This window comes from Acomys minous (assembly GCF_964271855.1).
Source record: "Acomys minous genome assembly, chromosome: 18".
Lineage (NCBI taxonomy): Eukaryota > Metazoa > Chordata > Mammalia > Rodentia > Muridae > Acomys > Acomys minous.
In genome coordinates, this window is record NC_140501.1 from 57,536,831 (window position 1) to 57,564,595 (window position 27,765).

General features: G+C 37.7%; 1 long non-coding RNA gene and 1 pseudogene across 2 annotated transcripts; one reads left to right on the top strand and one right to left on the bottom strand.

The window, feature by feature from the left end:
* Window positions 1-27,591, top strand: LOC311589175. Its single transcript, XR_014776433.1, has 4 exons — window positions 1-239; window positions 5,521-5,614; window positions 13,468-13,534; window positions 21,575-27,591. It is a non-coding gene; the product is annotated as an uncharacterized lncRNA (long non-coding RNA).
* LOC311589174 (small ribosomal subunit protein uS19-like) lies at window positions 10,171-18,592 on the bottom strand (annotated as a pseudogene). The gene is made up of 2 exons (XR_014783580.1): window positions 15,071-18,592; window positions 10,171-14,622 (listed from the first exon to the last, which is right to left on the bottom strand). The product of XR_014783580.1 is annotated as a small ribosomal subunit protein uS19-like (transcript).
* Window positions 27,592-27,765: the final 174 nt, after the last annotated feature.

The following is a 27,765-nucleotide window of genomic DNA, read 5'->3' on the forward strand; positions in this document are numbered from 1 at the left end:
AGGAGCCTCAGCGCTTTCGGCGCCATTTTCGAGTGATGCCTGATCTCATCAATCTAGCGGGAGGGAAGGGATAACCTGTCCGAGCGCAGCGCGACGCTAGGATCGCGCGGGAAAAAATTTCCCACCCCCCCACACACACACCAAAAAAAAAATCATCAAAAATTAATAGTAATAATCATCATCATCACTGAGACCAAAGGGCGGTCGGAGGAGCTTCGCCGGATTTGGCGCAGCAGTCGGTAAGAGCCTGAAGTAGCAGAGCGGGTCTCGGGCGGTGGCAGCGGTGGGACCGGCGGGGCGCAGGGACGGGACTCCGGGTCCGCGCTCTCTCTCCAGCCCGGGGTGGGGCGGCGTCGGGCTGCCTGGCGGGGGCGCGGAGCGGCGGCGCAGGGGGAGGGGAGGGAGGCGCGGGGTGAGCGGGAGGCGGCCGAGCCACCACCGCCGCCGCCCGACCTGTCACCGCGGCCGGCCGGGGCGCTAGGCCCGCGCGGCAGGTCCGCCCGCGGCTCGCTGACAGGCGCGCCCCTCCCCGGAGCGCGCGGCGGACGCCGGGGGGAAACTTGGAGGGGCCGCCGCCCCCCGCGGACGGACGGACGGCGCCCGGTGTGCACGGCGGAGCGCCCGGGGAGAGGCGGCACGGGTCGGCCGGGGCGCGGCGGCGGCGGGGCGGACGGACGCCGGACTTTGGCGTCTGGCTGGGTCATTTTGTCACTGCTCTCCCGGCGGTACCCTCTCTCCTTCCCTCCCTCCCGCCCTCCCTCTCTCGGGGGGCGGGGGGAGGGGTGTCGGGGCGAGGGAGAGGATGGGGCAGGGCGCTTGGGATTTCCTTCAAGTCGCGCTCTTGGGAGACTTTTTCCTTCTCCCGTCCTTGAAACGCGGCGTCTCAAGGAAAAAAAAGTAGTGTGGAACTTGATGTTTCCCGCGGACGAGCCTTCGCTTCGACAATTTAACGGTAATTTTGCAGCCCTCACCTTTTCTTGGGATCCCATGACGCCGAAGCGGAAGAAAGCGGGGTTGTCTTTGCCTAGGGCGGGGGGGGGGGGTTCCTTTTTTTTTTTTTTTTTTTTCCTCCTTAGCTGTTAGGTTTTTGTCAACCCAGAGTCTACAACTCTTGAGTAAGCCAGTGACAGCTTTTGGCTTTAGGGAACCCTCGCTAGGTGCTAGTCTTTGTGAAGAGTCCACATTAAACACCCATGAGATCTTGAAACACAACTTCTCCCCCCCCCCCTCGCCCCGTCCTCCCTCGGCACCCCTAGATTAACCCTTAGCTAATGTGACTCTCTTCGAGAGGGTCGCACGGATCTGGGTTACAAACAAATATCCTGAAGGTCCCTGGGAACTTCGGTGACCTGCCATTCCGGGCAGGCCCCCTACAGAGCTTTCTCCCTCCGGGATTTCATCAGAAACCTGGGTTTGTGTGTGTCTGTGAAGACTGGGGGGACCCGCCCTCGTTTAGATCCCTTCCAGAAGAGCCGGGGCGCAAAGTGGTGTTTTTCAAATTGTGTCTAACGGAGCTCCCAAACGCCGGGCTTCTTACCCCCTGATTGGCTGGAAGGAAGCGGGACTGGGGGGTTTGAATGTTGAACGCTGAGCTGATAATTCTCGACCTACAAAAAAACTATGTTTAGTCAGAGAACTACTCAAATAGGTACAAAGTGTAAAAACGGAGTGGTTTTTTTAGTTTTGGGTTGTTTTTTTTTTAAGTTAGTACCTAAATTAGTTGTTTCTCCCGTAAAAGCCTTTCAGATGGTTCTGAAATACATATTAAAAAAGTAAAACTAAAGCTATTTTCAGAAAACTATTTCTGTTGCAGTTACAAGACATGTTTCTCTGGGTTCTTCATTGGTTGAAAAGTGCGCCAAAGGATCTAAGGTGTTTGGTTTTTCCTTTGATAAAATTTTTTTTGTCTTAGCCTTCATGTATTTATTGGGTGCATATTATAGAACTGGTTTTTTTTTTTTCATTTTGATGAAAGTGAACTTTAAGTTTCCTCTTCTACATTTTTTCATAAAAGTTGAATACATTCTTAAAACTTTGCAACTCTCTTTTAAAATTTATTCTAACTCAGCCACTGCAGTAGATTTAAATTTTAGCTTACAAGACATGTTTCTTAGTTGGTAGTATAGCAGGTAAGTGTGCAACAGGTGAGCATATATAATATATTATTGCATCCCTTTGACGAACTCATTACGAAGCGTGCCGTATACAGCAGTGCACATGTCTTGCAGTATTTGGTAGGTTTCAGTTAGTTTTTGTTTAGTGTTGCTTGAGACTGCTGTCAGTATTTATTACCCTGTTTGTCATTCCTTTTAATTGCATCTTGATAACGGACGTCGGGTATTTTCAAAGAGTAGATGATTTTGAAAGGAATTTTAAATTTTTTATATTTTATAAATATTTGAAATTTTGAAACATTTCTGTTTTCACTTTAAGACAAACCCGTGCATTGTTAGAGATATTCAAATGAAACGTTTTCACAGATCTGTAGGGTGGTAATTAATACTAATAAACACATTCAATTTGTATTACATTTATAATAATTACATTTACTGAACACATTTCTTCAGAATCTGTTTACTTTGGATCTTTTAATAAAACTTTCCTAAAATCATCTATAAAATTTGATTTAATAAAATTATAGATTTCATTGCTGTTCTACAAGTAATCCTATGTAAAGTGCCGAGCTAATGAGTTTTGCTTTTTAATGTTGGTTTGTTTTTGTATTTTAGTTTTTATTCAAATTACGTTGCTGAGAGAATTGTGGGAATGGAAGAAAACTTTAAATTCCACCAGCCTGGTGACGTTTACTCATATTTTTTGGCACTTTGGTTTATGGGATTTGTTTTGTTTTGAGGGCCATGAATGAAAGCGGTTTTTGTTTGTTTTCTTGTTTTCTTCCTCTGTTTATTTTTTGAAAGTGATAGACCCTTTATGTAAACCAGTTCACTTAACGATTTAGAACACACTAGCACCTAAATAAATTCTACAACATTCAAAATAATTTCGTCTTACATGATGCTAGGTAGAAGGGAGAATTCCAGAAGGTATATTCCTACTTGTTTAAATGTTTATATGCAGTTATCTGCTGTGAGGGCTGCAAAAGTCATTTTTTACCACAGGAAAACAGCACTGAAGAATGATGCGGCTGTAATAGTTCTCCCAGTGCTGCATCTACACATTGTAAGGGAGTGGGAACAAAAGTTATCAGTTTTCCTGGTAGCATTGATTTTCATTCGTTTGTTTTTTAATACTATTTCCAATTGAAAGTCTAGTTTTTAGGAAATTTTTAAAAAGCTGTTGACAATGTAGCCTCAGGTTTTTGTGTGCCATTAGACTAGTATCTTTCTTAATGTTTATCAGGAACCACACCTAAGGATAAAAAGTTCATAGTATTCACATTCTAGATTCCATGTTTCCTTCTCTTTTGTGTGCTATTTTTTAGTTTTTGTTTCATGAGGACTTGTACAGTTGTACTTCTATTCGTGTGTTTTATTTGTATGTGGTAACTATTAGGAATGGTGACGGTATCTTCTGTCTAGAACTATTGGTCAGCTGATTTAGTTTACAGAAAGACAACCATTCCCAGGCTGTATTTAATATTTCTTCAGTAAGCTTTCAACAGTTAGAGTATAAATTTACAATTTGGAAATTTTATAAAATTCATCTCAAATCAAAATGTTTCCAACCTTAAAGTAGCTTTTGTCTTTTGTTTAATGACACTTAATCCCCACACTGATTTCTCTTTAACCCCTTTTATGAGAAACAGATCATTAGTATGATTATAATTAGAACAGTACATTTTAGAAGAGCTGTAGGAGTATACATAGTTTGTCCTTTTTATTTTTTAATTGCACAAATTTAGAAACACTATATGCTTTGCAATTAATTTTGGCATATAATTAGATTTCAAACTATTACTTACTGTAACTTTGTGGTCTAAAAATCTCATAAAAACCAAAGGAAATCAGTAATAAAAATACCACTTTATTTCAACTAAGTGTTGAAAATGAGATTAAGCATTTAATTTTAAGAGGTTATAATATTAGAACCTTAAAACTGGCACTTATCTTTAAAATAATGTCAATTTAAAAGTATGTTACTAATACATAATATCTGATCGTTAGTATGTACAGATGATCATAAATTCTGTAAATAATGTTTCTGGTAGGTAACATTTTTGCTTTTTTTATTTATTTATTTTCTAAAAGATGCTTTAAAGGACTTTTCTTTAAGACAGGTTTTAAGTAATGGAGTTTGTGTGTGTGCATGCGCGCTTGCTTTTGGGTTTTGTTCTTAATACTTTTCTTGAAGTTGTGAGTTTAATGTGCTTTTATTTAAACCTGTCTTATTTGACCAAAGAAAGGTTACATGGGAAAGATGTGTGATATCTTCTAAGTATAAACTGTAAACTAATAAATTTTAGTTTTATTTTACTTTTGGAGATGTTTCTTTTAGTCATAAACATTTTATTTTATATCCTGACCTCTTTTGTTCCTTATTATCTAGTATTCTTATACTAGTTAAAAACATATATTACTGTATTAAAATTTAACACTTAATTTTCTATTGTTTATTATTTTAAAATGTTTAGTATCTATATTTCAAAGCACTCAAATGTAAAAACTATCTTTTGAAAAATATCTTTAATTTTTCAGGATATTTGAATTGGTGTTTCTTAGACATAAGATGGTGTGGGGTTTCTATTTTATTTTTCCCATTAAACACTCGAATACCTTAGCAACAGAGAAATAAAGGGGCTTTGGATTTTATTCTTGCTTACTTGCTTTAGCCATTCTTAAGTAAAAACAAAATTTCCATAAAGCGTTATGGTTCTTATGTAGTACATTCATCACGTTAGTAATTCAGTAATTTGTTCTTTTAATATAGTTGTTGCCAGTTAAGTCATTAGCATCCAGAAAGGGTGAAACAAATGAAAAAAATAAAGCTGCATTTCACCTCTATCTGGAAGCATTAAAAGGCTAACCTAGTAGTGGTCTATTTATTGTAAATTTTAAAAATTGGTTAGAACTGTAATATTTGGAAATGTTCACTCAGGTATAGCAAGACTAAACTTGAAAATAAGGGTAATTTGTCATCATTGATACATTTAGTAATTTTAGGGGAAAGCTAGTCAAATTTTATCCCTCTCATTTGCATAATTTCAAGCTACATAGATTTTAGAAACACAAGGAATATTTTTTGATAATCTTTCTTAGCTCTTTCATAGCTACCTACATGTACATACTCATGCTGCTTTGAAAATTAATGTCATAAAGAGAAATGAAAGCAGAAACTTACCTGATTTGTTTGAAGAGGCTTTGGGTGATAATGCATATCACAGGTGTTCTTAATCAAGTTATTTTCTGTTCCAAAAACATTTTCATAGTAGAGTTTTTTTGAGCATTGGCAAGATGGGTTGTTTTCAAGATTTAACTCTGATCAGATATCAAGTACAACTACAGGAGATATTTCTCTCTGTTAAGTGTCTTCATGAAATAATACGTGACATTTTTATTGCAGATTTTAATCTTTAGAAGAGAACCAATTCTGGAAAACAACCTATTTCTTTGACTGAGTGCCCACATAATGCATTGGCACGTGACAGGAGATTAAGGTATACTTATTTTATTTTATTTTTTAAGTCAGGGTCTTAACTCTACAGCCCAGCTGGGAACTTGCTATGTATCCCAAACTGGCCTGGAACTACTAAGTTTTATGCCTTAATCTCTTCCTTAGTGTGCTGGAATTGTAAATATGTGCCAGTTTATCTGCTTTATAATGATGAATTTTCAGAACCTATCATTCTATATCTTTGTAATATAATTGGACCTGACAGTAATGCTAAAAGTTTAGCTGAACTAAAAATAAGTAAAATAATAAATAGAAATCTTATAAGTTAGCTGAATCTAATTGTCTTACTTGTTAAAATTCCAGGTTTATAAGATGTTTTTGTAGTGTTGTAGTAGATCCACCTGAATTTATTCCCACCCTCAAAGAATACACATGGTGACTTTTCTTTTTCCTGAATGTGTTCCTACCGTGCGCTATGTAAGGTATTTAATTATGTAGTGGACTTCACAAAATGAAGTGTTTAAGTGAAGTGGAATTTGGTACTTGGCTGTTGGACAAGTTTTAGGTACAGCCTAAAAACTAGATAAGATTAATGAAAATATTTTAAGAAAATTTGAAGCATTCCAAGTACCTTCCTAACCAAAAGTCAAATTTTGGCTGAAACTGAAAAACCTACTTTCTTAAGCAAACAATTTTTTTACTCATAGATACTCAATATATTGTTAATATCAAAAGTTACAGTGCTCTAATGATAAAATTACAGAGTGCTTAAACTTTTAGTGACTATTACCTTAACCTCCAAAATACCTAATATAGTTCATTTTTCTAACATTTATTTTACTTAATTTTTATAGTCTTAGTTGAGCATTTCAGATAGTTGTTCAGCTTAAACAATTTTTATCTTCTAGATGGTAATCTGGTATAATAAAAGTGAATTTATTGAACATGATTCCTAAATATTTCTTGGTTAGTTTTTTCTAGTAAAGTGTTAACCACAAGTTTTAATGATATTTGCTAAATAAAATGAGGGCTACTAAAATATAGCTCATTTTCTCTAGAATCTTTTAACTAAAAATATGTGAGTATCAAAAAATCCCAAAAGCTTTGTTCTTTAGAAGTGTAATTTTTACCCATGTGCAGTGGCACACATCTGTAATCCCAGCACTTGGGAGGCAGAGGCAGGCGGATCTCTGAGTTTGAGGCCAACCTGGTCTGCAAGGTGAATCCAGGACAGCCAAGGCTACACAGAGAAACCCGGTCTCAAAAAACAGAAAAAACAAACAAAAGAAGTATAATTTAATCTTAAAAGTACAATACCATTTTCCTGACTATAAAACTGCTTTTTAAGTAGTGTAAGCATGTTAGCACATTCTCAGGTGTATTTAAGAATGCTAGAATGTTGAGATACATTATTAAAATATCAAAAACTTGGAATTTGATATTTTTATATTATAAAAAAGACAATCCAGAAATACACATCTGTTAATAGCTAAGGCTAAATAGAAATCAGAGTTTAAATAAGGGTGAATTTCTGATACTTTGTTATATTGATGTCATATTATATGATGATTGTTTCAGATAAATGCAAAGTATAGAATATCTTCATAACTTTGATTTTTAAATATTTAACAAAGCAATTTTAATGAGTGAAGAATGAATAAACTTTGCCCCCTTTATCTTAACCAGTGTTTTCCAGGTTAGAGAATATTAAGATGAAATGGGGGGGGGGGTCAAGGTTTAATTCATTCCTTCTAATCCAGATAATTGGCACAGCTTTAATGAGTTAAATGAGGAGAAAGCAATGTGTGAGCTGATAGTGAGGATAAAGATCTAAAGCTATGTTTAAAATTTATGATAGCTGATGGTCTTAGAATTTATTGTTTGAACACAAATATTTCATATCATGTTATTGTTGTCTCTACGGTTATAAACTTGCTTTGAGCATAGGAATTTAGCTTGTTAAATAGTATCTAAAAGCAGTAGTACAGATATTAAAAGTTTTCTTACAGTTGGCCACTTCTGATACAGTAAGAAACCTTAACTTGTCTAATACTAAAAGCTGTTTCAGTTACTTATGATTAGGTGTCCTTTAACCACCCTTTAAAGGACATGTTCTAAATATTTCAAATTTGCAAATCTCTCTAATTCTCTCTTAAAATGTAGTTTATAATTTGAGGAAAGAGATTTATTGTGTTGCTTTAATTTTTTTTAACTAAAAATTTTCCCCAGTGATGGAGTTATAACTTGAATAAATTAAGGATGGGAGTAATTTAACATCTGTTGATGAAGGGCCTTAACATTTTTATCTGTGATAGATAATAGTAGTTTGTAAGCACAACTTTCATTTGAAGCTATTTGTCAGTGAAATCAAGTTTTCTTTGATAGAGATTTTAAAGTATAATTCTAAGGCTTTAAATTTAAAAAAATAAGACTTTAATGTAGAATTTCTGTATTCAGCACTATGAACCACACTTTGGACATTTCATTATCTTATATATTACTAGATTAATACTACTTTGCTATTTTGATAATTAGAACCACTTGAAAGAAAACACACAGCATGTTTCAAATGTGATTTCTGAAATTGATCAGTCCATTATTATTTATATATATCTAAATGTTATAAATTAAATTATAAATATCTTTCATACTAAATAAATATATTCAAAATTACCTTGCTATCCTGTGGGTTTTTTAAAAAATAGTTTATTAAAAAAATAATTTATTTCTAATATTCTTCACTGACAACTAAGTGAAAAAATTTGTTCATTTTGATAAAAGATTGAAGTTTTTATTCTATTGTTTTACAAAATGCCTAAATTTACCATATTGCTATTTCATATTTACTTTTTTTCCCCCAAGACTCGGTATTATTAAATCTAGTTCTAATCTGTGTTATTTTGTTTTTTAATAATATCTAAACTGTTATGTTTTTAATGTTTCTAAAGCAATGCTTAAAGTGTTAAAAGATGACTTGCATTTAAAGTGCATAGATAGCATTTTGCTATATATAAAGTATTTTAACAGAATAACCATTTCTTTTCTCTTATAAATTGATAGTATGGGTTTAACTAAGTTTTTAGCTCTGTAATGCATTATATTTAAACTAGATTACACCCGAAGTTTTTTAATAGTTGTGATTTTTTTTTAATTGTATTTTATTCCTGTGTATGTTAGGGTGGTGTGCGCAGAGTCCAGAGAGCAGCCTGTTGGTGTTGAGTCCTCCACCTCTCTTGTTCCAGGGAAGAAGCCCAGATTGTCAGACCTACATAGCAGGCATCCCTACCCACTGAGCCATATTGCCAGCCCCATTGTGGGTTTTGTTAACTCCTCTAGGCTTGGTCTAGGAGGTATTACTTAGTGGTAGAACACTTGGCTAGTAAGCCAAGATTCTAGATCAATCCCTGAACCACCAAAGGAAAAAAATCATACAGGCTAACTTTTATGTTTTATTTATTTTTTACCATTCTAGAGATTGAACCAAAGGCCTTATACTAGCAAACACTCCACCCTGAGCTTTAGGCCCAGTGCTTGAATCTCTGGGGTTTTTGCTGCTGCTGCTGTTGTGTTTTTTGTTTTATTTTTGTGGGATGGGGTGGTTTTGTTTTGCTTTTCTAAATAGTACCTGAAGTCAGCATATGTTAGTGATTCAGTGCATGTGCCTGAGAAGCAGCAAAGGGTAGTTTGTGAGCAAAACTGCAATTTTATTTCTTGGTTGAAATGTGTACAACTAGAGCAGGTACTGTCTGTGCATTCACCCTGACAAGCAGTTCAACTCTTCAGAGAGTTTGATAATCGAGCAGTTAAATGTAGCCTTAGAAGCTGAAGAGTGTTATGTGTTCATAACTTTATTAGATACATTTTAAGTTCCCTTCCTAACTAAAACATTAATTTTGTCTTATGATGCAAGTGGACTTGGGAAGTGAATTGTACAGAGCCCTCTGCCCACCACACCCCAGCGTTAGATGCCAGTGTTTTTCTTGAGTGGTGCTTTTTAAATAGGAGCGTCCACGGCAAAGAGGCCAGTGTCACCACCATAGCACTAGGTCTTGTTCCTCATCAGAACTGAAGTTGGGCGATCACTGCTGCTTGCCTGATAGCTTGTTCTGCAGAGTACGTCAGTGTGTGATAACAGTGGCCAAAGAAGTTTACACCCACGTGCAAAGGTTTCCTGTGTGCAGTTTGCAGAATAGTCTTTTCGAAAGATAGTTTCTTCCCAATGCATCCTTAAGAGAATAGTAAATATTTGTGGTTCTTGGACTTTTTTTTTTAACCATTTATTCAATGATGTTATATTTGATTTTTATTCAGGAAATTTCATCTGTTAAAGTTGAAAATTTCTAGAATAATTGTGCTTTTCCACACTTTCAAGCTATTAGAATAGGAAAACTTACTAATAAATAGGTTGCTTGTACCACAAATTCAGATATATATATTTGAGAAAGAAAAGTTGTGGCCATATTGAAGTATTGCTTTCGCTTTGAGGACATACCGTCTTCCTTTTATGGTCTCATATAAAGCAGGCTATAATAAAAGCATTCTATGCTTCATGTTGTCAATCATTAGAACCAACACTGACAATAGGTGAAAACTTGTAAGTTGTTTTTTTTTCCTTTACCCTTAAACTATATAGTCATACTTTTTTGATTTCTTCTTAAAATGATACCGTGTCTTTTTCTACAACTTTTAGAAATTAGACTTTGTAATTTCAAATACACAGTTTTATAGACTTGTTTGTATACTTACAATTTGTACAAACTTTCATAACCTACACGTTTTTCTCCCCTTTAATCTACATAATTCTAGTTCTGGGTAAGGGAATATTAGTTCTCTGTTAAAGCTCTGGTTTCATTTATAACACTTTGATAGAAAACTGCAAGTGATGGTTTTTTTGTGTTAGCCAGTGCCCTAATTTAAAGTCTGACATTTGCAGTTGTATTTTTAAAAGATGACCGTTGTTTCTCTTTGGTTATCTTCATTAAATTGCTTCTGATACATCCTCATCTTAATGTGTGCTTTACCAGTCGTAGTAAACTCAGAAAACCATTTCTTTGGTATTACTAACAAAAATGGCTTTTGTCATATTGTATGTTTACTTATCTGAAATAATAATTGAGTCTGTTCTGGCACTGGGAAATTAAGGCATATTCAACTGTAAGTTGAAATTGGTTTTTTAAGGCTGTTTTTAATATGTTGATGTAGTTTGAGAGTATATGCTCAACCTAAAAGTTAGCAGCATATCTTCTGTTGAAAATACCCTCTACCTTGATTGACTCCTGCTAGTCTGTGGACTAGCTACTGCAAAAGCTAAAGTCAAAATCTCTGGTCCTAGATACTGTATCCATAATTTATTCTTTTTACAAGCTCTAAAAGATTCTTCCTCTTTCTTTCTTTCATTTCTTTCTTTCTTTCTTTTTTTAAACAGCCCCACAAGTGAGATGGGGTGGGAATGGGAAAGATTGTTCATACCAAACCATTTACAACATCTGGCTCATTCACCACCCCCCAACCATGGGTTTATCTTGGGTCTACAAAGTTCAATATCTAATTAGAAATCTTATCATTTCTACAACACTTCTAAGTGTTGGCATTTCGTCAGTCGTATGGAAAACGTCTGTTACCAGCACTTCTTTTTGGGAAACTGTTTTGGGATATATGTTGGTCTGTTCTAGTAGGAACCCTACTATACCTATCTCAGACACACTTGAAAGCAGAAGAGATTGATTACTTAAGAAAAACTGTTGGCCGAAGAGATGGCTCAGAGCACTTGCTGTTCTTTTAAGAGGGACCAGGTTCACCTTTAATCCCAGAACTCAGGAGGCAGAGGCAGGTGTATCTCTGAGTTCAAGGCTAGCTAAGTCTACAAACAAGGCCAGGACTATGAAAGAAACCATGTCTCCAAAGAAAAGGGGACAGGGGTCCAGGTTCAGTTCTGAGAACCCACATGGCAGCTCTCAGCCTCAGTTCCAGGGACCCTGACACCTTCTTCTGTCCTCTGTGGGCACTGGGCACACATGCAGGAAAGGCACCCAAACACATAAAATAGATGTCAAAAATAAAAGGGGAAAAAAAACCCTCAACATTTTAAAAGATCTTAATTTCGGGCCTGGAGAGATGGCTCAGAGGTTAAGAGCACTGTCTGCTCTTCCAGAGGTCCTGAGTTCAATTCCCAGCAACCACATGGTGGCTCACAACCATCTGTAATAAGATCTTCTGGCCAGCAGGTGTACATGCAGGCAGCACTATATGCATAATAAATAAATAAATCTTTTTAAAAATGTTAATTTCTAAGTAAAAGTAGCTTTTTTTAAATGCATCTTCAAATGTTGGGAAAAATACAAAAAGTTTTGTCTGTAGTTTGTGGAGTACTTGGCAATGTCATAGTACAGTTGAAGTTATAGTAGACCCATTGTACGTTGTGACATAGTCTCATACTGGATAGCTGTTAAAGAGCTGTGTGTAGTATCCCCAATGACCATCTTCAGCAAATGAAGAAAGCGTGTGTGTGTGTGTGTGTGTGTGTGTGTGTGTGTGTGTGTGTGTGTAACAATTAAATTTGTAGTTTAAAAAACAAATGGCAAACAAATACTAAATTCAAGATTGTAGTTGCATTCAGAGCAGAATGAGATCAGGGCTTGGCACATCAGGATCTTTATGTATAATTGGGATTTCTGTTTAGAGTTCAGTAGAGCTAGGTTTGGGATAGAGATTCATGTTGGGATTATTGGTAAGTGATTGGTGTATTTTGAAATAAAAAGAAATCGCCAGGCAATGTTGGCGAACACCTTTAATCCCAGCACTTGGGAGACAGAGGCAGGTGGATCTCTGAGTGGATCTCTATGAGTTCAAGACCAGCCTAGTCCGACTCAAAAAACCAAAAAGAAAGAGAGAAAGAAAGAAAGAAAAAGAAGTCCTGACACTTTTTTAAAAGAAACCTATTTTGCAATAAATATACACTTGGAATGCTCTGGTAAAAGCATAAAGATTTGGCATATTCTTTCTATGCTGTATCTTGTAACAAGTACTTATATGTAGGAATGTTGGCATATGGGAAGATGAGGCAAGAAGAACGCAAGTTCAAGCACAGTCTGGGCTGTAATAATGAGACTGTCTTTAAAAAAAAATAGTGTACAGTATATCATCATGTGTCACAGAAATAAAACACTGTGACCGAATGAGGATAGTTTAAAGTTGTCTTTTGTTTTCAAAGATGTGCTGTGATATATTTGCTTCTGAGATGCAAGGCTCTGACTGAATCTTTGCTCTTAGAAGTAAAGTGCAGCCAGGAAAATAGTTTTTTTAATCACTACTTTCACTTAATTTTTGTTTCAGATAGTTTCTGAATTGTTTTAGCATGGCATAATGTTTTACTTCCACTGATGTTTTCCCCCCTCAGAGTTACTTGTCCTCACTGAGATTAGTAACCACTGATTTTTTTTTAATGCATTTTAAGCTCTTTGTATTTTTGTTCTACATTGTATTTAGAGTTCCTGTAATAGGGCAGTGTAGAGGCTGGGGACAGGGGCTGTGAGTAGAGATGGAGAAAGGGGAGTATCTTGTAGTGTGATCTTGAATTAATGTAAAATACTTGTAATTTAAGGGTGTCCTCCAGAAGCTCAGCATGTTCCAAGTTAGACACTAAAGCAGCAGTGTTAGCTACACTTGACATCTTGAGTTTTAAACATTCTGAAGGTAGTTTTAGTGAGAAAGCACATTTTACAGACTTACTGACAATGCACTGCATTGAAATCGCAACACAGCTGCTGGCTATTTGTAATCTGTGATTTTTGTGTAATGTGTAAGAGTCAGAAAAGAGTCGTTTCTGGCATCAGTTGAAAAATGTTTTTGTTATGTAATAAGATCAAATTTTAAAGTCTTCACTCTTTTTTTTCCTAGGTTTACCAATGATAAAATGAAGATATTACTAAAACAGCCCTCTAAGTAGCCCAACAATTATTCTTTTGTAAGTATTAGCTTCCAGCGCCTTCCTCAGTGACCAGCCACCATTGTTTGGTACCATATTTCCATTTATTTCTGACTATTTTTCTATTTATCCTAGAATAACCTAAATCCCCCCCTTAGCTTCCTATTCATTACTGTTTTTTATATTAATTTAATTTCGTTTAGAACAAGAGTGATTTCATTGCCTTAGGCAACTTTACTACTATGGAAAGTATTTTATAGAAAGACCTTGTCTCTAAGTCTGAGATCACAATATTGAATCCTGTATCTAAAGTTCACAAATAAGGAAAGATCGGTTTTTTCCCTCCTCAACAGGTTTTCTCTGTGTAGCCCAGGCTGTCCTGCACTCACTTTGTAGACCAGAATGGCCTTGAACTCACAGAGGTCCGCCTGCCTCTGCATCCACCTGCAAAGATCTTTTTTAAAGGCTCATATATTTTTATTTTATGTGTTTGTTTGGCTGCATGTATATGTGAACGGTATGTGCCTGGTACTCATGGAGTCCAGAAAAGGGCATTGGATTCCCTGAGCTGGAACTCAGGTTGTTGGTTATAAGCTCCATGTGTCTGCAAGAGCAAGAAGTAGCCTTAACCAGGAGCTATGTCTTCAGCCCTGGAAATAGTGTTTTTTATTATCAATACTCAAATGTAATGATCCTACAGTTTTATAGCTTGAAAGTAGACTCTTGAGAAATGTTTTTGGCTTTTGCATTAGTTCGAGACGTCTTTGTGAGAAGCTTTTTACATTTGGCTTTTTAATTTATTTTTTAAGATTTTTTTTTATTATTATGTATACAGTGCTCTGCCTGCATGTACACCTGCAGGCCAGAGAAGGGCATCAGATCACATTATAGATGGTTGTGAGCCACTATGTGGTTACTGGGAATTGAACTCAGGACCTTTGAAAGAGCAGTCAGTGCCCTTAACCTCTGAGCCATCTCTCTAGCCCCTACATTTAGCTTTTAAAACATAAGAAAGTAGGGAAAACAGCTAGTGCAATTCCTTTCTATGTGTTTACATAACATTTGCACACAGTAAAATTTTTCCTGACTCATTTAAATTTTGAAAAGTTCAGCTAACATTAATATATCTCTAGAAAAACTGTCATATTTGTCATGTTAAATGCACACAGGTGGTTATTTCTGTGAAGTACTCAAGACTCTAAAGTTAACATAACAAAACAAAAAATTCACTACCAGCTGCTTCGTAAGTTAGTTTTGCGTCTCTCCAGAAAACCCAGGCAGAAGTTTCTGTTCCTAATGGTGTTAAGGGTTAGGTGGCCCCATTTAAATGACAGTCAGTGCCTCAGAAGCTTCCTTCCATTAGTTCACACAGCACATTAGCAATCTAAAACCCATGTTAGACGGCCATATAATCACAGATGATCAGCCATTCAACTCAAGTATTGAGAATGGTTTATATGGGGTTGAGGGCAAGGGAGGTAAGTTAAGTAAATACTGAAAAACCTCATTTTACTAGTAGTGAATAGTACTAGTTACTTGCCTTTTTGGAAATATTTGTGAATCCTAATCCTATACAGTCTAGCCTAGGATATGATAATTGGTCCCAAGGAGCCAGCTTCAACCTTCCATCAATTGAAGTTTCTTAAAAAAGACAGTTTTCCAGTTGATACTGTACTCTTGCTATGACCCCCTTTATACAACCCTGTGTGCTTGAGTGCCTGTGGCTACCTTTCTTTTTTACCGTTTATTATACCATGTATCTCGTAGGATAGTGATTTCTTGTAAGCTAACCCTTTGTTGGGTGTGTGTAAGAGGAAAAGAGTTTTTTGTTGGTGGTGGCTTTTTCCCCCCACCCCTGTTTCTTACAATGCTAGTGATAGAACCCAGGGCCTCACAGGGACCTAGGAAAGTACTTTTCCTCTCTAGATCTTCATCTGTGGGATATGGGTATCCTACACATTGGGACATAATGCTGTTAATATATTAGGTGCTCTTAATTGAATAATGGTAATTGTTTTGCATTTATTTTTTCCAAGTCAAGTAAAAAGTTTCAAGTTTGCTTTCCAGTTTAAGTTTCTTTTTTCTTTCTTTCTTTCTTTTCTTTTTTTTTTTTTTTTGACTGAACATGAGTCTTTATTGGCTGCGGCTATTTGAGAGGGATGGAGCGGGAGGAATGGGTGGCACCGATAGCAGGCCAGCCGTGTTTCACGCTTGTAGGTGATGGAGAACTCACCCAGGTAGTGGCCAGTCGTCTCTGGTTTGATCTCTACCTGCTTGAACGTCTTGCCGTTGTACACACCATCTCGGGCAGGATGATCACGTCCCTCAGATGGGGCTTCTCCCTGGGTGGAGCCTCCTTCTTGGCGTTCCTCAGGCCCTTGAGAAGCGAGTGTTGCTTGGGCCGCGCCACCTCTGGCAGGCGCTGTACAGCTGCATCAGCTGCTCATAGGACATGTCCAGCAGTTGGTCCAGATCCACGCACGGTAGGTGACCTTGCAGAAGGTCTGCTTCTTCTGCTCCACTTCAGCCGTCCCAGCGGCTGCCCAGAAAAGGACCCAGTTTAAGTTTCCAATAGAAAATTTTTGTTAAGAAATTTGTAAGCTGGGCATGGTAGCACACGCCTTTAATTCCCAGCACTTGGGAGGCAGAGGCAGGTGGATCGCTCTGAGTTCGAGGCCAGCCTGGTCTAGAAAAGTGAGTCCAGGACAGCCAAGGCTACATAGAGAAACTCTGTCTCAAAAAACCAAAAAAAGAAAGAAAGAAAAGAAAAAAAGAAATTTTTACTTTTCTCTTTTTATAAATGCCTTTATTTTTCACATTACATTTTTAGCTACATAAATTTAAATTGTATTATGCCGATTTAAAATGTATCATTTGAAGCCAGGTATGGTGCTACACCACCTTTTAATCCTAGCACTCTGGAGGCAGAGGCAAGCAGATTTCTGTGAGTTCAAGGCCAGCCTAGACTACAGAGAGAATTCCAGGACAGCCAGAGCAACACAGTGAGATCCCATCTTGGAAAAAAAAAAAACAAAACTAAAGTGAGAGAACCAACTCCCACAAGACATACTTTAACCTCTGTACATTTGCATGGTGATGACATTCACACACACCCACACACAGGAAACTGAGGCATAGAAAAATATTGTCCCCAGAGATGTATCTCATGCCTGTAGTTCCAAGTGGGGGACAGGGCCTGAGGCAGCAGAAATGCAAGTTTTAGGCCAACCTGGGCTACAGAGACAGACCCTGTCTCAAAAGAACACATTGGTAAAAAGTCTAGAAAGTTCCAAAATGAAAAAAAAAAAAGTGTGAGCTGAGGAAGTGGCTCTGTGAGGAGAGTGCTTGCCACCAGTTGCTTTTGGATCCCTAGAGCCCTCATAAAGCCAGAGACAGCAGCACATGGTAACATTAAGAAAGAGCCCCCACCTCAAACAAGGTAAAAGATGAGGCCACATACCTGAGGTTGTCTGCAAGTAGGCCTAGAGAAATGGCTTGGTGGTTAAGGGTGCTTTCTGCTCTTGCAGAGGACCCAGCTTCCCTTCCCAGCACACACACCAGGCAGCTCACAGCCTTCTATAGCTAGGTCTTCAAGCCATTATCCATCTCAGTCTGGCCTCCTCAGGCACTCCCGCTGCCTGGCACATATACAGACAAATAGGCACATACATGTAAATAAAAGTTGTTGCTTGTTTGTTTTTGGTGTGTGTGTGTGTTCAGTAGAGCTGGGGAATACTGAAGTGCTTGCTACATAAGCATGAGGACCTAAATTCAGTCTCTAGCCCCAGGTAAAGAGCATGGTAAGTCGGTTGTGGTAACTTACACTATTATGCCCAGAAATTATAAAAATAGAAGATTTTAATACATTAGAATAAATATTTTAAATTTTATATAGGTTAAGTAAGTTAAACATTTCTTCTTGACTTTAACTATAGGATAGGATAAATTTAAGAGACAGTAAAACATTAATTCTTTAGGACTAAGGTGGGAGGAATGAGTATTTGGTATTTAATGAGAAAAGTATCAGTTACAGGTGAAAAGTTTAAAGAGTTACAATGTTTGGTATATGAATGTACTTAATGCCACAACTGAAATCCTTAAAGTACATAAATGGCTTAACTTTGTTACATATGTTAGACCAGATTTTAGAAATAAGCACATTTTTGTTTGTGGGTGGTTGTTGTTGTGGGGGTTTTGTTTTGTTTGGGTTTTTGTTTTGTTTTCTTTTGTTTTTGTGGGTTTTGATTGTGCTAGTAAGTTGAACAACTTACAGACAGACATCTAGAAAGAGGGGCTCTAAGCTGAGGAACTGCCTCCATTGGATTGGCCTGTGGGCATATCTAGGGGCATTGTCTTGACTAATGCTTGATGTGGGAGGGCCCCACCCACTGTGTGTGGGCAGCATCAGCAAGTAGTGTAAACCAGTATGCAGCATTCCTCTATGGGATTTGCTTCTTCAGTTCTTACCTCCTGGTTCCTGATTTCAGTTCCTGCCCTTCATAACACTAGATTGTAAAATGAAATAAACCCTTTTCTTCCCAGGCTGTTTTTTATTATGGTGTTTTAAATAGTTTGCTAATACAAGTTTTTTGAAACTGAGCTTTTGTGTATTTTATGTTTTTCACTTAACATAAAGCCTTATTGCATGAATTGAGCTTTGAAAGGTAGGTTGCTCTCAATAAAGTGAAACCCTTTTATAACCATGTTATATATTAAATATATTCAAAAGTTTGTCTGATTTAAAATAGATTATATTCTTATTAAGTTGGCACAGAAAAAAATGTCTTGTTTTACTGTGAATTACAGCACTGTATTAAGTATTATGATATAGAAGTAAGTTTTGTTCTACTGAAAGCTTATAAAATTATGCACATGCCAGTGTTAGGTTTTTCAAACATGGATTTTATGTATTTTTTTCCCTAAAAAGACTTGTTACTATTTAGGTACTAAGTGTTTTCAAAATCAAAACCTTGGAGTAAAGTAGCAGCACATAATGGTTTGTGGATTTTGAAAAGGTGCAGGCCATATTGTGCTGCCTCAAAATACAAGGATCTGATCTTCTGAAGAAAATGCCTGTCTTTTTATTCATAGCTCCTATGATAGCAATGTCAGCAGTGCCTTAGCAGCACGTAAATATTGGCGTTAAGATTCTGAAATCATCTCCAGTATTAACTGTGCTGCTGAAGTAAGGTTGGCCATACTCTACAACCATAATTTAATGTGTATTGATGATACTTGTGTGTCTTTCTGATTGCATTAGTGATGTTATGTCTAGTATGATTCTGTAATAATGTTAGTAATAACTTTCCAAATACTGTCTGTTAAAATAGTGTGTATTTGTGGGGTGGGAATGTAGCTCAGTTGGTAGAGTGCTTGGGCCAAGAACGCACGATACCATGGGTTTCAGCCACAGCGTTGCGTACAAGGTGCCCACCTACAATCCTAGCACTGGGGAAGTTTAAGGTCATCCTTACCATCAAAGCAAGTATAAGGCCTACATGAGAATCTATTCAAAAGAGAGGCATATAATTACTTCTGTGTCCATGAGGAATTGATTCTAGGACTTCTAGATACTCAGATTTATAAGTGTTTGAGTCTCCTGTGTAAAATGGTAGGTCTGCTTGTGACCAATGATAGCCTCCCATATACTATACTCATCTCTACATTGCTTTTAATGTGTAATGCAATATAATATTACATGGATAGTTGTATAAAGTTACTCCTGTATTGACAAGAAAAAACTGTACAGATTCCGGTACAAATGCAGTTTTTTCCCCAAAAAATATTTTGTTTGGTTGGTTTCTTGAGACAAGGTCTCACTGTGTAGACCAAAGCTGGCCTGGAACTCACAAATATCCTCCTGCCTCTGCCTCCCAAGTGCTTACATAAAAAGTGTGTGCCACCATGCCTGGCCACTCAAATGTTTTGAATCTGTGCTTGGTTGAATCCACAGATGGAGCACTGACTTCAATGATTTTATAAGTATTTTAACCCATGAATCCCTGCCAGGAGTTTCTTGAGGACTACAACAGTAGAGTATATACCTAATACAGCTTGGTTCCAGTATTTCCATACAAAAGTGTGTGTGTGTGTGTGTGTGTGTGTGTGTGTGTGTGTGTGTGTGTGTGTTTAAGAGTTTAGGAGCCGGGTGTGGTGGTGCACACCTTTAATCCCAGCACTCGGGAGGCAGAGGCAGGCGGATCGCTGTGAGTTCGAGGCCAGCCTGGTCTACAAAGTGAGTCCAGGACAGTCAAGGCTACACAGAGAAACCCTGTCTCGAAAAACCAAAAAAAAAAAAAAGAGTTTAGGAAGCACCATAAAATTTATTTTTTAACCTTTTATATTCTATATGAATTTGAACTCAGATTATTACTTACAATAAAAACTAATTATTTTCCTGTTGATTTGAAGTTTTCTTTAGCTATTTTATCTCACAGAGAAAGCATAAAATATTACAGATTTTGAACAGAATTTAGAAGATAGTCTTTAGTATGTCTAAATATTTCATTTTAAATGAAGGAGAAAAACATTAAAATATTCTAAGCTGAATTTCTAAATTTTAAATGTAGAAGAATCCTTAGAATGAGTGACTTTTTCATTGGGTAACTGAGGAAACAACCCAAAATTTAACTTGCAACAGATGGCATATTAGGATCTTAATCCTGTGTCTTCTAATGTAACGGTAATCTACTGTTTTTCTTATTCTTACTAAAATGCTTAAGCAGAAGATTTTTAATAACTCAAAAGTATGAAGAATGTCTATGCCTCACTAATATTTAATTTCAGATTTAAGCCAACTTGTACTTTAGCTATTAATTATATATATTCAGGATATTTTAGCTAAAGTTCAAAGGAACTGTTCTTTTTACTACCCTATATCCTTATTTGAAGTGTTCTAAGTTGTTATTTTTAAATGCTCAGTACAATACAGGTATCTTGCAATAATTTTCTCTAACTCTGTTGCTACTTCCTATGAGGAGCCTCTTGCCTCTTCAGACTAAAGGTTCTTAGTGAATTCTACCCCATATCATGTGCTGTGGAAATCCTAAACGTATTTCAGAGTTACTTTTCAGGAATTATGTTCAAAGGAACTCAATTTGAAGGTAAAATTAAATTACTTTCAACTAGTTTGTTTAATTAATTATAAGACATTTTAAAGAGCAATGGCTTTTTTTCTGGTGGGGGTGTCCGTAACTAAAGTAGCAAAAGAATTTAACTACTATGAGGATGCTATTGGTTCTTTGACAAATGGCTGTGGGCCATTGAGGTGCGCATTTGCTGCACAAACGTAGCAACCAGAGTTTGAGGACTTTGCTCCTTAGAACACACCGAAAGGTGGACTGAGAGAGCCAACTCTGCAAAATTACTCTGATCTCCACATAAATCATAATAATAGTAAATAAGATCAAGTGTTTTTTAATCCCTGAACTCAGCCTTTTCCTTTGTTTTAGTAGTTATACGAAAGGCAGTTATGAAATAATTACAAATGCGTATTTTTATTTTATTAAAACATGCTTAGAAGTATTGATTGAATTTATATGTCTAATATACTGTCTAATATTTTCCATAACAACCCTGAAATTAGATTTCCTTTGTATATGTATAATCATGAAAATGTCTGAAGTTAAAGAGTGTTGACATTTCTATTCTTCTAGCAAGAAAATGTACCCTGCAGTTTACATTTGCCAATACATTTTTGTATCTGTATTTCAGGTGTAAAGAAGGACTATTTGAGACTAGTATATTTACATTAAATTTTTAATTCTTGTTTTCAGTTCTAAAAATGTTTAAAGTAAAATTTAAGTACAATGGGTAGAAAAAAGATATTCCATTAAAAGTGTTAGCTAGGCATAGTGACCCATCCCTATTGTACCAGCAGGGGACTGGCGAGGTGGTTCAGTGGTTAAGAACAATGACTGCTTTTCTAGAGAACTCAGGTTCAGTTCCCAGCATCCACCTGTCAGATCACAACTATCTATATCTCTAAGATCTGACATCTACAAACATAGATGCAGGCAAAATACCAATGCACATAAAATAAAAATAAATTATTTTTTAAATTACTTTTTTTTTTTTAAGTGGAGGCAAGAGGATCATCAGGAGTTGAAATTCATCCTCAGCAACAAACCAAGAAACACTAAAGAAACCTTAGTGTGATCAGACTAAGTTGTAACTTGGTGATAGAACGTGTGCTATTTGTTTGATTCAGTTTGGTGTTTTTTGTTTTGTTTTTGTTTTCCTCAAGACAGGGTTTCTCTGTGTAGCCTTGGATGTTCTGGACTTACTTTGTAGACCACAGTGATGTGCCTGCTTCTGCCTTCCAGAGTGCTGATATTACAGGCATGTGCCGCCACACCCTGTTTGCTTCTTGGCCCCCAAAGGGAGGAGGAAAATAAACTTGTACTGGTTTGAATGAGAATGATTCCCATAGGCTCCTATGTTTGACTATTTCATCCTCATTTGGTTGGACTGTTTAGAAGGAGTTAGGAGTGTTGTGGCAGAGGAGGAGGGTGTCACTGGGAGAGCTGACTTTGAAGTTTCAAAAGCCCACACTGTTGCTAGTCAGCTCCTTCTCTGCCTGCTGCTTGCACATAGGAATAAGAGCTATCAGCCTAGCCTAGTGCGATCCTGTAATCGCAGCGCTTGGGAGGCAGAGGCAGGTGGATCGCTGTGAAGTTCGAGGCCAGTCTGGTCTACAAAGTGAGTCCAGAACAGCCAAGGCTACACAGAGAAACTCAGCCTCAAAAGAATTAAAAAAAGAAAACGTGAGCTGTCAGCTACTGCTTAGGTATTGTGTCTTTCTACCTGCTGCCGTGATGGTCATGGACGCTAGCCTTCTGAAGCTGTAAGCCCCAAATTAAACTTTCTTTGTGATTTTTTTTTTTAATAAGTTGTCTGGGTCATGGTGTCTCTTCACAGCAATAGAAAATTCAACAAGATTATTTTAATTGTGCACAACTTCTTTCCCATCTTTTCATTGAGAATAAATAGCCCATATATACTAAAATATATATATATAAGTATATATTTTATATTTTCATTTTCTTTTCTCTCTCTCCACACCCCAGGGGCTCTCTGTAGCCTTGGCTGTCCTGGACTCACTTTATAGACCAGGCTGGATTCAAACTCAGAGAGATCCACTTCCCAGAGTGCTGGGATTATAGGCATGTGCCACTGCCCCCAGCTCTAAATATATTTTCATTGACACGGAAGTCTAGAGTGAGTTTCCATCTTTGTGGCTAATTCTGAAACATAAATAGCTGACAGAAAAGTTCCTAGCTTTCATCGTTACAGTACTGGTAGATAGTGGGATAGTTTTATTCTGTGGAAAAATGAAGTAGGCAAGTTAGGCATGGCATAGTTATTGGTATTTGGAAGCATGCTTTCAAAAAGACTTTTTTTGGGGAATGTCTATGTTTGGGGAATGTCTCCTGCAGGTAACATTTGAATAATAAAAATGAGAGCAAACCATATAAGATATCCAGGAGAAAGCCCTCAGAGTAGTTGAAAAAGCAAATTATAACGATTTTGAAGCTAGCAAATTTGGGGACACAGAGGGACAGCAAAGAGTATGTGTATGAGGCAAAATAGCTATAATTGATAGTATTTAAATGTTTTAGAAGTTGGGACTTGGGGAGATGGCTCTGCTAGTAAAGGTGCCTGCAAAGTTAAACCTGATGACATGGGTGAGATCAGTCCTCAGAACCTACATGATAGGAAGAATGAACTCACAAGTTGCCTCCAGCCACGTTCAAGCCATAGCACGCATATGCCCCCAACACATAGACAAATACAAAGTAAAACATTCAGTGTATTTAGAAGTCTGGTATTGAAGTTTATAGCTTAGTATAAAGTTCACTCTTACTACTTTAAGATAACCTAGATAATTATATGTGTCCTTAGCCATTTGGCTTTTGCAGATGGAAGAGAATGTTTTTATTCTGACTCAAGAGCCACCATTCAAGACTGCTAAGAGAACAGGGAAATGTTTAAATGAGTGATTCACCAGATTTTTATTAATAGTACTTTGTTGGTTCTCAAATTGTTTTACTCTTGATCAGTTTAGCACAAGTCAAAATAAGTGGTTCTAGCCGGGCGTGGTGGCGCACGCCTTTAATCCCAGCACTCGAGAGGCAGAGGCAGGCGGATCGCTGTGAGTTCAAGGCCAGCCTGGTCTACAAAGCGAGTCCAGGACAGCCAAGGCTACACAGAGAAACCCTGTCTCAAAAACACAAAAACAAAACAAAACAAAACAAACCATAAAATAAAATAAGTAGTTCTGAGAAACTTGTTCATGTTTGGCATCAGCCCAAACAGCCACAGTCACCTTTGAGTCCTCTGGTCTTAGAATTGTTGCTGCAGTTAAGTGCTTAGTTATTTCTCACCTCTTTTCAGCAGCATCTCAACTAAGTACTTCTTTGCATCTGTTTTAGTCTAAAAATTATCATCTGCAATATATACCACTGATTTAATTTTACAAAACACTGCTTGTTCCTACAGAATAAAATAAGTCTGTGGTTGGTTCATCATGATCTTCTGTCAGCCTAAGCTATTGTCTTTTTATTCATATAATTAATCCTAAGCTTGCTTGTTTTTCAAGGCAAGGTTTCTCTGTGTAGCAGTCGTGCTTGTCCAGGACTCTAGACCAGGCTGGCCTCAAACTCAGAGATCCTCCTGCCACACCCAGCTAAGCTTTTCACTTTTACACATACATTTTTTTATATTTGGACATGTGTACCACAGAGCCCATGTGGACATCGGGGGATAGATAGACTTTGTGGCATCTGTTCTCTCCTTCAGTGTTTACAAGAGTTCCAAGGATAAAACTCAGGTCACCAAGGTTATACATACAGCAAGGGCCTTTACTAGATAACACCTTCTTGCTGGTCCCCTGTCTCTGGTACATTTTAAATTTTAAGTCAGATCTCTCGTGTGCCAAGTATTTCTTTAGCAGCATGCTGTTAATTATTCCTCCCATGGGCTGACCAAATTGGCATCTGTATGTGTGATGGGTTTGGTTTGGGTTGAGATAGGTTTTTGCTGTTATCAAAATAGCTCTCTAAATTGCAGTCCTCCAGAGTCAGCCTCTGAATGAGCAGATGGAAACATAGGAAAGTGCCAGTATGCTAACGTACATAGTTTTTAAGCCTCTTTCACTACTTTAATGTATCTGAAGAATATTAACATTTCTACCAATAATTGTACCTCCTTTTCTTATATGTGTTAATTTTCTTGTTTGTGTGTTTGGTTTTTTGAGACATGATTTCTCTGTGTAGCCCTGGCTGTTTTGGACTTGCTTTATAGACCAGGATTGCCTCAAACTCATACTGATATCTGCCACCACACCAGGCTAATGTATTAATTTTTTAAAGACACTAGCATATAGGTGAAAATTTAAACTTTAAGATACAAAATTAAGACATCCAGAATAGCAAAGCACTAACCTAAACAGTAAATTCTAACAAATATTTTAACAAATGAGATAGCTAATATTTATTTCGCATTGAGTTATCAACCAGCTACAATAGTTTTAGTATTTTTAGCTTAGTAAATAAAAATCAGGTGGTTCCTGTGTTTATTGTCTTTATAATGGAACATCTTGAAACATTTGTAAAGAGTCTAGTATCAAAAGCTAATATGCTGTGCAACTGTGTAAAATGTAGGTGAATGTGTGACAAATTATAAGTAAATTAAGGGAGCCGGGCACGGTGGCGCATGCCTTTAATCCCAGCACTCAGGAGGCAGAGGCTGGTGGACCACTGTGAGTTCGAGGCCAGCCTGGTCTACAGAGTGAGTCCAGGACAGCCAAGGCTACACAGAGAGACCCTGTCTCAAAAAACAAACAAACAAAAAAAGTAAATTAAGGTTATGAAATATTACAAATAGATTTGTTAGGTTTATAACTAGTTTACTATGGGTAAAAAATTTTTATTAGGGATGAACAGAGCCTTATAAATAGCATATGTTTGATTTTTGAAAAGGAGAGAAATTCTTGAAATTTTAAAAACTCATTTCCAGTCGTCTTGTTAGTCACATGCTTTGGAAATGTATAGAAAAAGAATGGAGCTGTGCAGGAATTTTAAGAGTAATAATTAGGAATTAACTGTCAGAACTGGACAATTTAAAAATTGGATCATTATAAAATATTTTTTGTTGTTGTTTGGGGGGGTGTTGGTTTGGTTTGGTTTTTTTCGAGACAGGGTTTCTCTGTGTAACAGCTCTAGCTGTCCTGGAACTCCTCCATAGACCAAGATGGCCTCGAACTCATTTTTTAAATTTGAATGTGTGTGTGTGTGCACTTGCATGCAAGCTTTCATACATACACAACACAAGTCAGACGTAGTGGATCCCCTGTAGCTGGAGTTAGAAGCTTTATGAACTACCTGACATGGGCATTAGGAACTGATCGCTGACCCTCTGCAGGGGCAGTAAGAACTTGAGCAATTAAGCCCCATTTCTTGAATTCTTCCCCAACACACACACACAGCTTCTCTGTGTAGACTTGACTGTCCTGGACTCACTTTGTAGATCAGACTGACCTCTTAACTCACAGAAATCCACCTTGCTCTGCCTCCCTGAGTCCTGGGGTTTAAGTCGATTGACACACACACACCCCACTCTAGCTTACTTCTTGAGTATTTTTTTTTAATCTTTTAAAAAATGTATTTATGTGCATTGTTTTACCTGCATATATGTCTGTGTAAGGCTGTCAGATCTTGAAGTTACAGACAGTTGTGAGCTGCCCCGTGGAGGCTGGGAATTGTAGACCAGGCTGGCTTCAAATTTACATCAGTCCAGCCTGTCTCTGCCTCCGGAGTGCTGGGATTAAAGATGTGCACCACCACACCCGGCTTAAGCTCTGTATTTTTCAAATTGACCTAAACAATCCACTACTTTAGATTCTCAGTTTCTTATGTATTTTAAAGGCAGCTCAAACTAGCTCCTGTTTTATCAGTGTGAAGACTTGAATGTTTAAGTTCTAGTAGCACTTTCAGAAAACTTACAGAAAGATTCTCTAATCAATGTTACAAGTCATCAAGGTTCAAGAAAAACCAGAAGCTAAAAATCTTTCATGCCTGGTCAGAAATAAAACAGGATGATGGAAAGAAACTTAAAACAAGTGAGAAAATGCAAGAGGCCTGTTTGGACTGACCAAAGTTAACTGCCACCATGATGATTATTTATTACATGGGACAGTGGAGTCTGGGATTTGTTAGATGAAGGTTTTCCTTTATTGCTGGATGTACTGGCTGGGTATGTGTCAACTTGACAAGCTGGAGTCATCAGAAAGGAGCCTCAGTTGAGGAAATGCACCCATGAGATCCTGCTGTAAGGCATTTTCTCAGTGATGAGTGTGGGAGGGCCCGCCCCGCCTCGCCCACCCCACCCCATTGTGGGTGGTGCCATCCCGGGGCTGTGGTCCTCGATTCTGTAAGAAAGCAGGCTGAGCAAGCCATGGGAAGCTAGGCAGTAAGCAACATTCCTCCATGGCGACTCTATCAGCTCCTGCCTCCAGGTTCCTGTTCTGTTTGACTTCCTATTCTGACTTCCTTTTGATGATGAACAGCAATCCGAAAGTGTAAGCTGAATAAACCCTTACTCCCAAACTTGGTTTTGGGTCATGGTGTTTCCTTGCAATAGAAACCCTGACTAAGACATTGGACAAGATAGATTTTAGAACAAAATCATTTGGGTTTAGCTAATCAAAATAATGTAATGCTTCCCTCCCTGAATTGTTACCTGATTTCGGTTTTTCATATAAAATGTCTGCCTTACAAACAGGCCAACATCACATTTCTGTGGCCCTGATTGCAGCCAGCCATGTCTTGGGGTGGGTGCTCACTCAATAAACCAATATCTCAATGAGATTAGTGCTCAAAGAGTGGCTAATGTGACAGTTCTTTAACTAGAACAGCATCAGTCGCAGCCTTATCTCCTAGATCCTCCAGGTTGAAGGTGTTCACCACCCCTTAGGTCCGATGATCTTTAACCTGGAACTTTTCGTAAGCCAGATAACTAAGTGCTGTTGTCCAGGCAGCAAAAGTAATGACTGCAGTCACTCAACTTGCACAGTGAAGTGGGAGCTGAAGACCACAGTGTTGACCAAAAAAAAAAAAAAAGGCCTTGGAAGATTGTGTGGGCTAGTGCTGAGGACCACAGAGACCCAGGCAAGATGCAACCTCAGGGCCCACTCAGTGCCGCTGGTAAATGGTTATTTTTGGTGTCTAGGATTTGTTTTTCTTGTTATCTGTAGCCCAGAAATCATAGTT